Source organism: Hordeum vulgare, chromosome 3H (genome assembly GCF_904849725.1).
Source record: "Hordeum vulgare subsp. vulgare chromosome 3H, MorexV3_pseudomolecules_assembly, whole genome shotgun sequence".
Taxonomy (NCBI): domain Eukaryota; kingdom Viridiplantae; phylum Streptophyta; class Magnoliopsida; order Poales; family Poaceae; genus Hordeum; species Hordeum vulgare.
The window spans coordinates 262712770-262723115 of NC_058520.1; the positions used below are offsets into that span (position 1 = coordinate 262712770).

The 10346-nt window shown below is 41.3% G+C and overlaps 1 pseudogene; it reads left to right on the plus strand.

Annotated features, from left to right (window-relative positions):
* The first annotated feature begins 8498 nt into the window (after positions 1-8498).
* On the plus strand, positions 8499-9711 carry LOC123441673 (annotated as a pseudogene).
* The last annotated feature ends 635 nt before the right edge of the window (positions 9712-10346 follow it).

Consider the following 10346-nt stretch of genomic DNA (forward strand, 5'->3'; position numbering starts at 1 on the left):
GAAAAAAAGGGTGAAGGCTTTACTATCGCTCATGGCTTGTATTCTAGTCGTAGTCTTGTAGTCGGCCCTCCATGCGTCTTTAGTATTTCTAATCACGAGGCCTTTTTCCTTCATTCATATTGCGGTAGCTTACGCCTCATAAAAATAGAACCTTTCTGGCCCGGATGATCGCTGCTTCGCTTATGGCGACTAGCTTCTACCCAAAATGGCTAAAGATACCTTAAATCAATCAATGAATGAATGATTCGTAACCTCCATGGGTTTGAGGACCCGTTGGTAAAAGGAAAAGGGGTCCAGATTCCAGGACGGAGTCGTATGAGGTGAGAGTCTCTCGTGTGATACCACAACCTATCAGGCCCGACGAGCGGTCCTCGGAACTCCATCCCTACTCACCTGGTCTATGCACATCACTCTTTCCATGAGGTTTGCTACCTACCCTAGAACTTCCCATTTCCAAGAAGATCCCTTGTTCGATCTGGTTTAGTATCAAGGTTCTTCGTTTTCTGTTTGTATATATATATGGGTCCGTGCAGCATTTCCACGATATCGTTATGATCAATTAGTGGGACTAGGCTGGAAAGTGATCTTGCCTCTATAATTAGCTCGGGTAGTCCCCGTTTCAGGTGTTTGAGTCACCTTTCGATGGCTCCCTTAATGTATGTGCCAGGAAGTTTATTCTAAAGGGGGCTACTCCCCGAAAATGCCCCGCCCCTTGCTCATTTGTCGTTGGGGATTCATTGCTCGTTCTGTGGCCATAAGTAACGTAGCCAACCTAATTTCTATAATAGGGTTACAGGTAGGAGGGCTTTGTGTGTGCAATCTTGTTCGTAACACCATCTCCTCCGGCGAACCTGCGATCGCCGCCTCTAAGTGAATGCACAACTGAGGTTGTGTACAACAACCTTGACCGCACAAGCCTGGGCTGGGCCTACCCCCATCCCTAGAGGAGCCGTATGAGGCATAAGCTCCAGATACAGTTTTGAAGCCGAGCCTTTCCAGCAATGGCGCCTAGGGACCGATATGATAATTAGTTTAGGTAGGGCGGCCGACCTATGACGGGCACCTGTAGGGATTAGTGCGTGAGACCGCGATCCACAAACTGACGCATGGGACTCACCCTTGACTTGAGAATGGTAGAAGGGAAACATAGCATGTCACAGGAGGAAGGCGAGGGGGCTCCGCCCTACAGCAAGAGGGACGCCTCGCGAGCGGGGCATTGGAGATGAGGCCTTTTAAGGAAGCCAAGTCAATTTCGGGCCACCAAGACCTGCAACTGAGGAAAAGGCCCTATGGAGTAAAGGGAAGCGTGTATGTTGACACACTCCCCGCCCTCCAAAGGTGCCTAGAAGATGGGCCAGACGCAGCAGAGCGACACCCCAGGAGCGGATTCCCCAGGAGCAGGGGGACTGGCGACAACCATCTCGAGGCACGTCACGACCTATAGGCAACACCGGAGAGACCCAGGAAGGTAACCCGATTGGGAGTCAGAGGATCCATAGTACCCGCAGCCTCCCGGACGTCATATTCATCATTTTCTAAAGAAACGGTAAGGGATCTCTTTTCTGCAACGGAAAAAAATAAGCTCCGCTGAATTGACTCGGCACAACCTAACGATACATCCAATACAAATGATCTCTGCCTACCGATATGATACTCCTCCAAATAATTGAATATATAAAGAGCTAGTGTCAATGAAAAGGCTATTGACAGAGAAGAGTCAATCTCCTTTACTCCTCCTGACACCTCAAGATGAGAAAATCCCTTCATCTAGGTGGGCACCCATGCCTACTGAGGGAGCAACTTCTACCATGGCTGACACATTATCTCCCACAAAGACACATTATCTCCCACAAAGAGAAGTTGACTAACGGGGATGTCTCGAGAAGAAATTCTAGAATTGGTAGCCTCCCAAATCAAACATACATTGACAGGGGTTGCCAACAAGAGGAAAGATTCCCTAGTGAATTTGGTATGGTATCGTACCCCAAGGAAGGGGTATACTATACTGTGCCAAAATTGAAAATGTTGAATGGGGTAGGGAACCCTGAACAACACCTCGCCCTTTTCAATGCTACATGCGGGAATACTGGGGGTAATGAAGCCCTTCTTCTCCTATTCTATACTAAATGAACAATCTAATTCTAGGAAGAGTTTCGAATACTTAAACTTAAAGGAAGGACGGTTAGAACAAAGCAAGGGATGACACTTTCAATTGCGCGAAATCCCTTTCGAGTTAGAGTGCGAAACTTCTTGCTGCAGCCGTTTTATTCATTGCTTGCTACTTTAAAAAATGGAAGATAAGATGAATGAATGAATAGATTGCATTTTTTCTAGTTGAACCTATAATCTAGATTCCATTCCCTCGATCCACTCTCATTTAAATGATGGGATTAGGCCATACCAACCTTCACTTAGTCTTAATAAAATATTGCTTCATATCTTCAAGGATTGGGAGGATGTGGCATAAAAAGAAAGGAAAAAGGAATTCGAAATCTTTCCCTTCGCACAGAATCATAGCGATTGACTTTCCTTACTTTCCCATCCCCTCTACTGTAAAAAGAACTCTTCTGTATTCACACTAGCTAGTCGCTATGGTTTGTGGGAAAACTCTTCTCTCTCTGGTCTCACTTCGAGTCCTTATACAAGTAAATAAAGGAAACACTTATTCAACTACGACACTGTCGAACAACCGACCGGATTCAAGCCCTAGCCCATCAACTAAGACGGACATGTGGAAATCCTGGAAAACAAGTATTGCTCAGCTCACCTATATATATGATAGAAATGCTGCATCCAACCCTAGAACGAGAGGTAAAGAATAGGCTACCATACGAGGTGAGACGACTTCATTCTTGGCTTTCATCTCTACACTTAAGAAAGATAAGGCATTGGATTTCATACCTTTTATTTAGACCTCCGTCATTCTGACTGAAAAATGTAACCTTCCACCATAAGTAAACCAAACCTCTTTGCTTTCTCGCTTTTCCTTCCTAAAAAGGAGGCGGAATTTTGAAGTTCCTTTTTTCCATTTTGCACTTTCTCTTTGAAAGCTTTTTCCAAATTCTATGGCAGCAAGATTATTTGCTTTTGCTATAAAAAAGCACATTTCTTCCTAGTACTTTGATTTTATTTTTCACCTTGGGTCTTGCCCATAGGAAAGATATGTAGCTCGGTCAGGGCATATCCTAAAGCCATTGCTTCCAGCCAGTAGTAGTGGTAGGTAAGCATCTTAAGTTAGGGGTGAAATTGCTTTTCTGACAAGGAAAGGGATTGTAGGAAAGCCCATAGAATTTCCTCTTACCTCTTCTCTTCTTTTATTACAGAAGTGGTAGTCTCAGTAGTTCCATTTCCAGTGCGTTATAAGCCCATGCAGTTATTAATAGTGTTAAGTATAGCATCTTTCTTAGGAGGTACTTTTTGATGTTCACATGCATTCTATGCTTATTGGTCAGCTAGTTTCATTGGCCTTTGGCTTCCTACCCTTCTGGTTAGGTTAAAAAACTATATCTCTTGTTTTTGCAATTCTCTTGTAAAGTCAATAAAGCGAGAAACAAGATCTCTCAACGACTACGCAAGCTAGTCTATATTGCATCAAGAGCTTCGACTTTGATTGCATTGCCAGCAGAGGATGCTTTCATAGAAAATGAAATACCAATTGACGTTCTTTTAAGAAGTTCCTTGCCTTACTAACGTAATAGTTATAGAAATCTCTTCCTTCCCCATCTGCCATTTTCGGTTTAATTGAATAAGACCGGCATGTGCCATACTTCTAATTATCGAAGATACACAGATGGCTGCTGCTTTTATTTTCACATGCGGTTCTTCTTCTTATTTAAGGGGTCAAAGGTATCTTCCTCAAAAAGGTCCTTAACCCCTTGACCTAGAATAGAACCAAATTTAGCTATCACCTACGAATCCATCTCATATATTCCATATTATGCCTTTCTCAAAGTAAAAAAGCAAAAGTTTCTAGCCTACATCAAGGGAAAACCTTTCATATCTACGCACAAAAGCCTTCCGGTTGTTTGATCAAGAGAGCAAGTTAAGATGCCAAGTAACCAATTCATCCCCTTATTCCCAAGTTCTTATTGGATTGCGTGCCAACTTCAATTGAAGTCCAGGAAAATTCCCTTAGATAAGGGATAGGTCTGTTTATTTTAATTAACAAATCGAGCAGTTGACTTCCTAGCAGCCTTAAGCCCATAAGCTACTTCCTTTATTTTATGATTGGAATTCAAGTTGGTCTAGATTGTTGTTTTTGTCCACAAGGGATGCGAAATAGGACCTTTAAATCAACAATGCAAGTAAGGGCTGATTAACTTACTTAGCTTTCCAAAATCGTAAGGGTTGGGGAAACGATTTCTTTCGGGAAGATAGTTATTGGAATTATGATGATAGGGATTTATTAGATTATTTTCTAATAGAAAAAACACTTTTATGAAGGAAGATACCTAAAAAAGTACTTATTTCAGTCAGAAACCAATTCTTCGACTACCATGCTCTATTCAGTTCAAGATTTATTTTCTCTCGGGTTCGGTTCACTTTCGGACCCCTTTTATTTGTTCAATCACTCCAATCAACCTTCCCTTTTTTGCTTCTGCTGAGGAGAAATTGAGAAGAGAAGGGTTGTGGCATTCTTCCCCTAAAAGGTGCACATCCATCGATTCCCTCATCTAGTGTATTGCTCTGTTCAGAGACCAAGGAAGCTATTAGTTTGAGTTCCTAATTTCCCTACTCCCGACTACATTTCTTACCGACTTTCATGATGGAAGAAGATACCAAGTTGAGGGAAGGCAGTACAGAGCAGCAGCCAAGGGATAAGTAGGAATTCAGGTTAGCTTTTTTGTTTTCCGAATTTTACCCAGCTGAGGGTCTAAGAAAGAAGGCAAAACAGTTATATATATAGAGCCCCTCCCTGGAGTCGAGCAATGAAAAATTAAGTAGAGACAAGGAAGATGGGCAATGCAGTATCGTTATGTTATAACAAGATCATCAGATCATGGGTGAAGCAATCGATCATAAAAAAGTTCTTTATCACGCGGCGGAAAGCGTGGTAATTCATTCATTTCATCAGAAAAGGATCGATGAGGAGTCATCACATCGTTTCTAGATCTTCGATACCTCTATATTCTGAAGAATAGGTCCTAAAATGGTCAATCGATTGTTATCTCAACCGGAATCAAGGAAATGGAAGGGTTTGAGTATAGCGAATAGAGGAATAGTTTCCTCTATCAAAAGAAGCCTCTCGACTTGGAAACAGAAGATGTTGTAACTTAACTGCACCATTCCTCTTTCTACTGACCTCCTTGTCTGATCCTAAATTCCCTCTCAAACTACTTTCTTTCCTTCCTTTACCAATGTTATGGATGGTGCACTGCTTGAGAAAATAATTGTGCCTTCCTTCTTATAGAAACAAAATCCAATCTCCCTCTCATACAAACCTACCTCCATGACTTTCATGTCAAACTGAAACTCCTTCCCTTGCATTACCCATAGCATGCCATCACATTTGTGCTCACAATACATCTTAGCGCCACTTGCTACTATGATTTCCATAAGTTTATACGGAGTTGAGTCGTAACCAGCCCGCTTCACAATCTTTGGGGTCTACAAAACAATGTGTGATGCCACTATCAACCAAGGCAATCACTTGCACTATGTTTACCTGGTATCTCTATCCATAGCCGTCTCCTATTTTGGAAGATTGAGACTCGCGACACGGCAACAATATTATTCAAATAACATGTCATTCAAACGCAGCGTGCCTTGTTAATTGCACGTCACGTAAGTGAATTTATGAATAGGGAGCCCAGGTGCCCAACAAGTGAATTATTTCCTCCTCTAGGATTGTTGCTTTCCTTCTATAGCCTCACGTATTTAAAACGTGTGCCTTATAGAGGGCTAGGCTACAAATACATAGCATATATAACAAGGGTTTCGCCAAACTAGACAATCAAGCGAAACATTCCACTTATCCAAGAAGGAATATAGGTATTTCAAGTTCAAGAAGTAGGCATTGATCCCAAAGAATGTAGTGAAAATCTAGGCTACGAGGAATGCGTCTGAGCCGAGGTCAGGGAAAAGGTTGCTAGATGTTTATGTTGGCCGAAAGTTATTTCTTTTCAATGAGGTTCAATGTTCTCTAGATTGCTTAGAAGTAGCCTCCCTTACTTGAGCCAGCTATGATCGGAAGGTGTTGATAGGGCTAGACTTTCTCTCATGGGCGTGACCATATTAAATAAAGGGTCTTTTCATCGCTTTGTCCTGGAGCCGAGTAAGTAAGGACTTTGCTAGGCCTTTGAACTCTCAGTATTTTAATTCTCTAGCTCGATATCTTCCAACAGAGACTCGCTCTGGTGGACCATGCTTACTGACCCTCATGATCTTTGTTTGATTCTGTCACGTCTAAATCAGGTCCTGAACCCACTCTAAGTGCATTTGCACGTGGAGACAAATACTTGGGTGTTAAATGAGATTTCTCTTAATTTTTCCTTTCATTCTTAAATAGAAGTTAGCAATGTTCCTTCACATTACCAACAATGGAGTATTTAGTTTCAAGCTAAGCCTATTTGTGCAAAATTGGTTATAAACTGAGGTCAATCACTGGAAATGCCTACCACAAAAGCGCATATAAAAAGAGAATAGATTGTTTAAACAGGTTCTCGAGCATCAATCAAATTGACTTCCCCTGCTTGAGCGTAATGCCCGCCCCTGGTGTGGTGGAAAAAGCTTCGTTTTCTATTCCTTTTAAAGGCGCTCATGCAAGCTACTGAATAAACAAGATTAGTACAAAAAGCCACATCAAGCACTATGCTATGGGTCAAGGTACTCGCGAGACCGTCTGGATTGAAGACTATCAAGCACCGTAGGTGGTACCAGCATTCCCTGTCGATAGGGCTTTCCAATCTCTAGGTAGCTGATTGCCCTACTTCATTCCTATCTCCTTCGGCGTGAGCCCCATGTACCCCCTTAAACTAACCACTTGAATTGATTAGGATTTGTTAGGTTGAGTGCCTTTTCTTCCAAATCCAGTCAATTTCAAGAAAACTCTTGAAAAATCCCACGGTTAGGGACCTTTTTTCAGTGAAATCTTGTTTTTTCCCGCATTAATTAGTTATGGGAGAATCCTTGCTTCCTCAATGCTCCTGCCTTAGCGGTTCTATTAAAAGAGACACGAGAGGTTTTAGCACCAGCATCTTTGGATCAAAAGATCATTCCATCCTAGAACCAACAGGACGACTTCTCCTTGTCCGATTTGAAATGGTGATGAATATGAAATTAGGAATACATATGGACAGATGAATTATGCGTCATCGAATCTGGATCATTAAAGAGGTAGTGTATATAGTTGTCTAAGTGTGATTTTCTTATATCCCCACGAACTGGTCACCTTGATAGACCCAAGGGGAAATAGAATCTCAAAAGGACCTTTCTTGTCCATAGCCCCATTGGAATCGAGGGCTTGATATCTCATTGGCATGATTAATTGATGAGGCCGACTGCCTAAGTAGTACTCATGAGGTCCTTGGATTCTTGTTATACTTCGTCTCTACCTCTACCTTTAGCTGTTTGATTGTTTGATTTATTTATTCATTTCCTTCCTGGTCGGTCAATCGCACGCTAATCGTCAACTCACACTTTCTTTCCTAAGAGGCCTACTTGAATTTTAATCCGAATCAATTCAAGAATGGGAATAAGAAGAATACCAAGAACAATCGCCAAGTTGCATTCTTAATAAATGCATATAAAAAAGGAAAGAGTTTCTGTGATGATACCATTCTCGATCGATAAGATGGCGGATCCCATGAGGACTACAATAGAATAGCGACATTCCACTGTGTGAAGGCCGCAGTTCCGGTAAACCAAGTCGTTGTAAGACTGAGATTGTCGCATCGCATCTCTCGCGTCAATGAGTCTTTTAGAAAATGACGAAATAGCTCAGTTGGGAGACTCGCTCTTATATTATAGGAAAACAATACATTCGTGCAAGAAGCACAAGCCATTTTCTCACTCTGTTCTTTTCACTCAAAAGTAGATGGACCAGGTGGTCCACGTTCTTATGATCTCTCTCTTTCTTCTTTCGATAGTATGGGTGTAGATAGGAATAAGTAAAGGTTGTTTCTTGTTAGTCTGTATCTTTCTCTTTAATGGTATTCAAGTTCACCTTTTTTCGTTGTTGCTCTTCAGAAAACGCGTATAGTATGTAGTGTTCGTCAACCGGAAAAACGCTCCAATGTATGCTTTACGAGGCAACTAGCATTTTGTTTTGTCATGAAAGGTTATTAAAGAATGTTTCGTTGGAAAAACCAACGCCGACGTCAAGATCAGTCTCCTTACTCTTTTCGGGACAGAGCTGAAAAATCTGGAGTTACCCTGAAATGGAAAATTTAGAATTAACAGTACAAACAGTACAAAGCGTCTCTCACGTCCATTCTTTTATAAAAGATTTTTTCTATCATACGTTCGATCCGCAGCTTGTGAACCAACTTTTGGAAGGGATGGAGAGACCCACCTTGAAGGATGGGGACCACCTTTCCCAAATATATGGAATTTCACCCGTAAATACAGATCTTTTGTTTCTGAAATCACAAAATTGATAGAATTCTACTTATGGCAGGCACAAATGGTTTTTCCAGCGGCCTATAATGTTTGCGAGTTGTGTGACCAATTTTTTTGCCCGGATTCTCCCCGGAGTATCTAGGGTAGTTTCATAGGTTTAAATTTCACACGGCACAAAAGCTTCACTTGGACACGGGCGTGGCTCATATTTTTCACGAAATATGAAAGGCCGAAGGCTTATAGCCGGATAGCCCAGTCAGTGGTCCGAATGGTCCTTTAGTGATCCAAATAGTCCTTTTCTCGGGGATACCACCCCTCGGTCAGTTGTTGACGCCTTTCAGTAGCCTGATCCAAATCAATTTTTTTTGGAGATTCCATTGTATCAATTTACCATTCAGCTAATAATTGATCTGAATGTGGGAAACTATTATTTATCATTTACAAATCAATCCTTGTATATGCTGCTCACTGTCATTTTGGTCGTTTTTCAGTTTTTTGGTTTTTTACGAAAAAGGGAGGTGGAAAGTCAGTGCCAGATGCATGGCAATCCTTGGTCGACCTTATTTAAGATTTTGTGCTGAACCTCGTAAACGAACAAATAGGTGGTATTTTTGGAAATGTGAAACAAAAAAAAATTCCTTGCATCTCGGTCACTTTTAATTTTTCGTTATTTCGTAATCCCCAATGTATGATACCCTTTATCTTCACAGTGACAAGTCATCTTCTCATTATTTTGGCTCTTTCATTTTCCATTTTTATAGGCATTACGATCATTGAATTTCAAAGACATGGGCTTCATTTTTTTAGCTTCTTATTACCTACGGGAGTCCCACTGCCGTTAACACCTTTCTTAGTACTCCTTGAGATAATCTCTTATTGTTTTCGTGCATTAAGCTTAGGAATACATTTATTTGCTAATATGATGGCCGGTCATAGTTTAGTAAAGATTTCAAGTGGGTTTGCTTGGACTATGCTATTTCTGAATAATATGTTCTATTTCATAGGAGATCCTGGTCCTTTATTTATAGTTTAGCATTAACCGGTCTGGAATTCGGTGTAGCTATATCACAAGTTCATGTTTCTACGATCTCAATTTCAATTTAGTTGAATGATGCTACAAATCTCCATCAAAATGTGTCATTTCATAATTGAATAAAAATGAGGAGCCGAAGATTCTAGGAGCTACAACTTCGCTTTTCCAGCATTGAACATGGTTCCGGGTAGTCAAGATATTATGTTTGGAGAGGTGTAGATAGATAGGACGTAGTCTTGGTTGATCAGGACCCATACGCAAGGGCTTGCGCTTCCCGTGCGAAATAAAGCGAAATATACGGATTGAGATAATAAAGGACTTAAATCTTCTCAATTGATCCAAAGATACTATACTGGTTTATTTGGTTATCTGAACTTGGTTGATAGTACCCGGATTCTCCTTATCTGAGTGACTTGTGACCTTGGAAAGTCAATATGGTACCCGGCCTATTGACATTGGCGACATTGGGAAGTCAAGATATTGGGATTTTTTTACAAAGTAAGGTGAAAGGAGTGGTCATGTCGGGATAAAGAACGGGGTCAGTGGTGTCATCCGCTCTTGGATTTGTGCTAACGGAAAAGACAGACAGGAAAAGCGATAATTTTGGGACTGTGTAATGCCCCCCAATTTATCTCAATCTTATCTCCTTCCTTTAAGGCGAATATGCGAATGCTTCTCAATTAGAAAAAGCTCCTGTGGGTGGAAAACTATCTTGTTCAAGCTAGAAATATGAAATACTATGGGGCTAGACTGT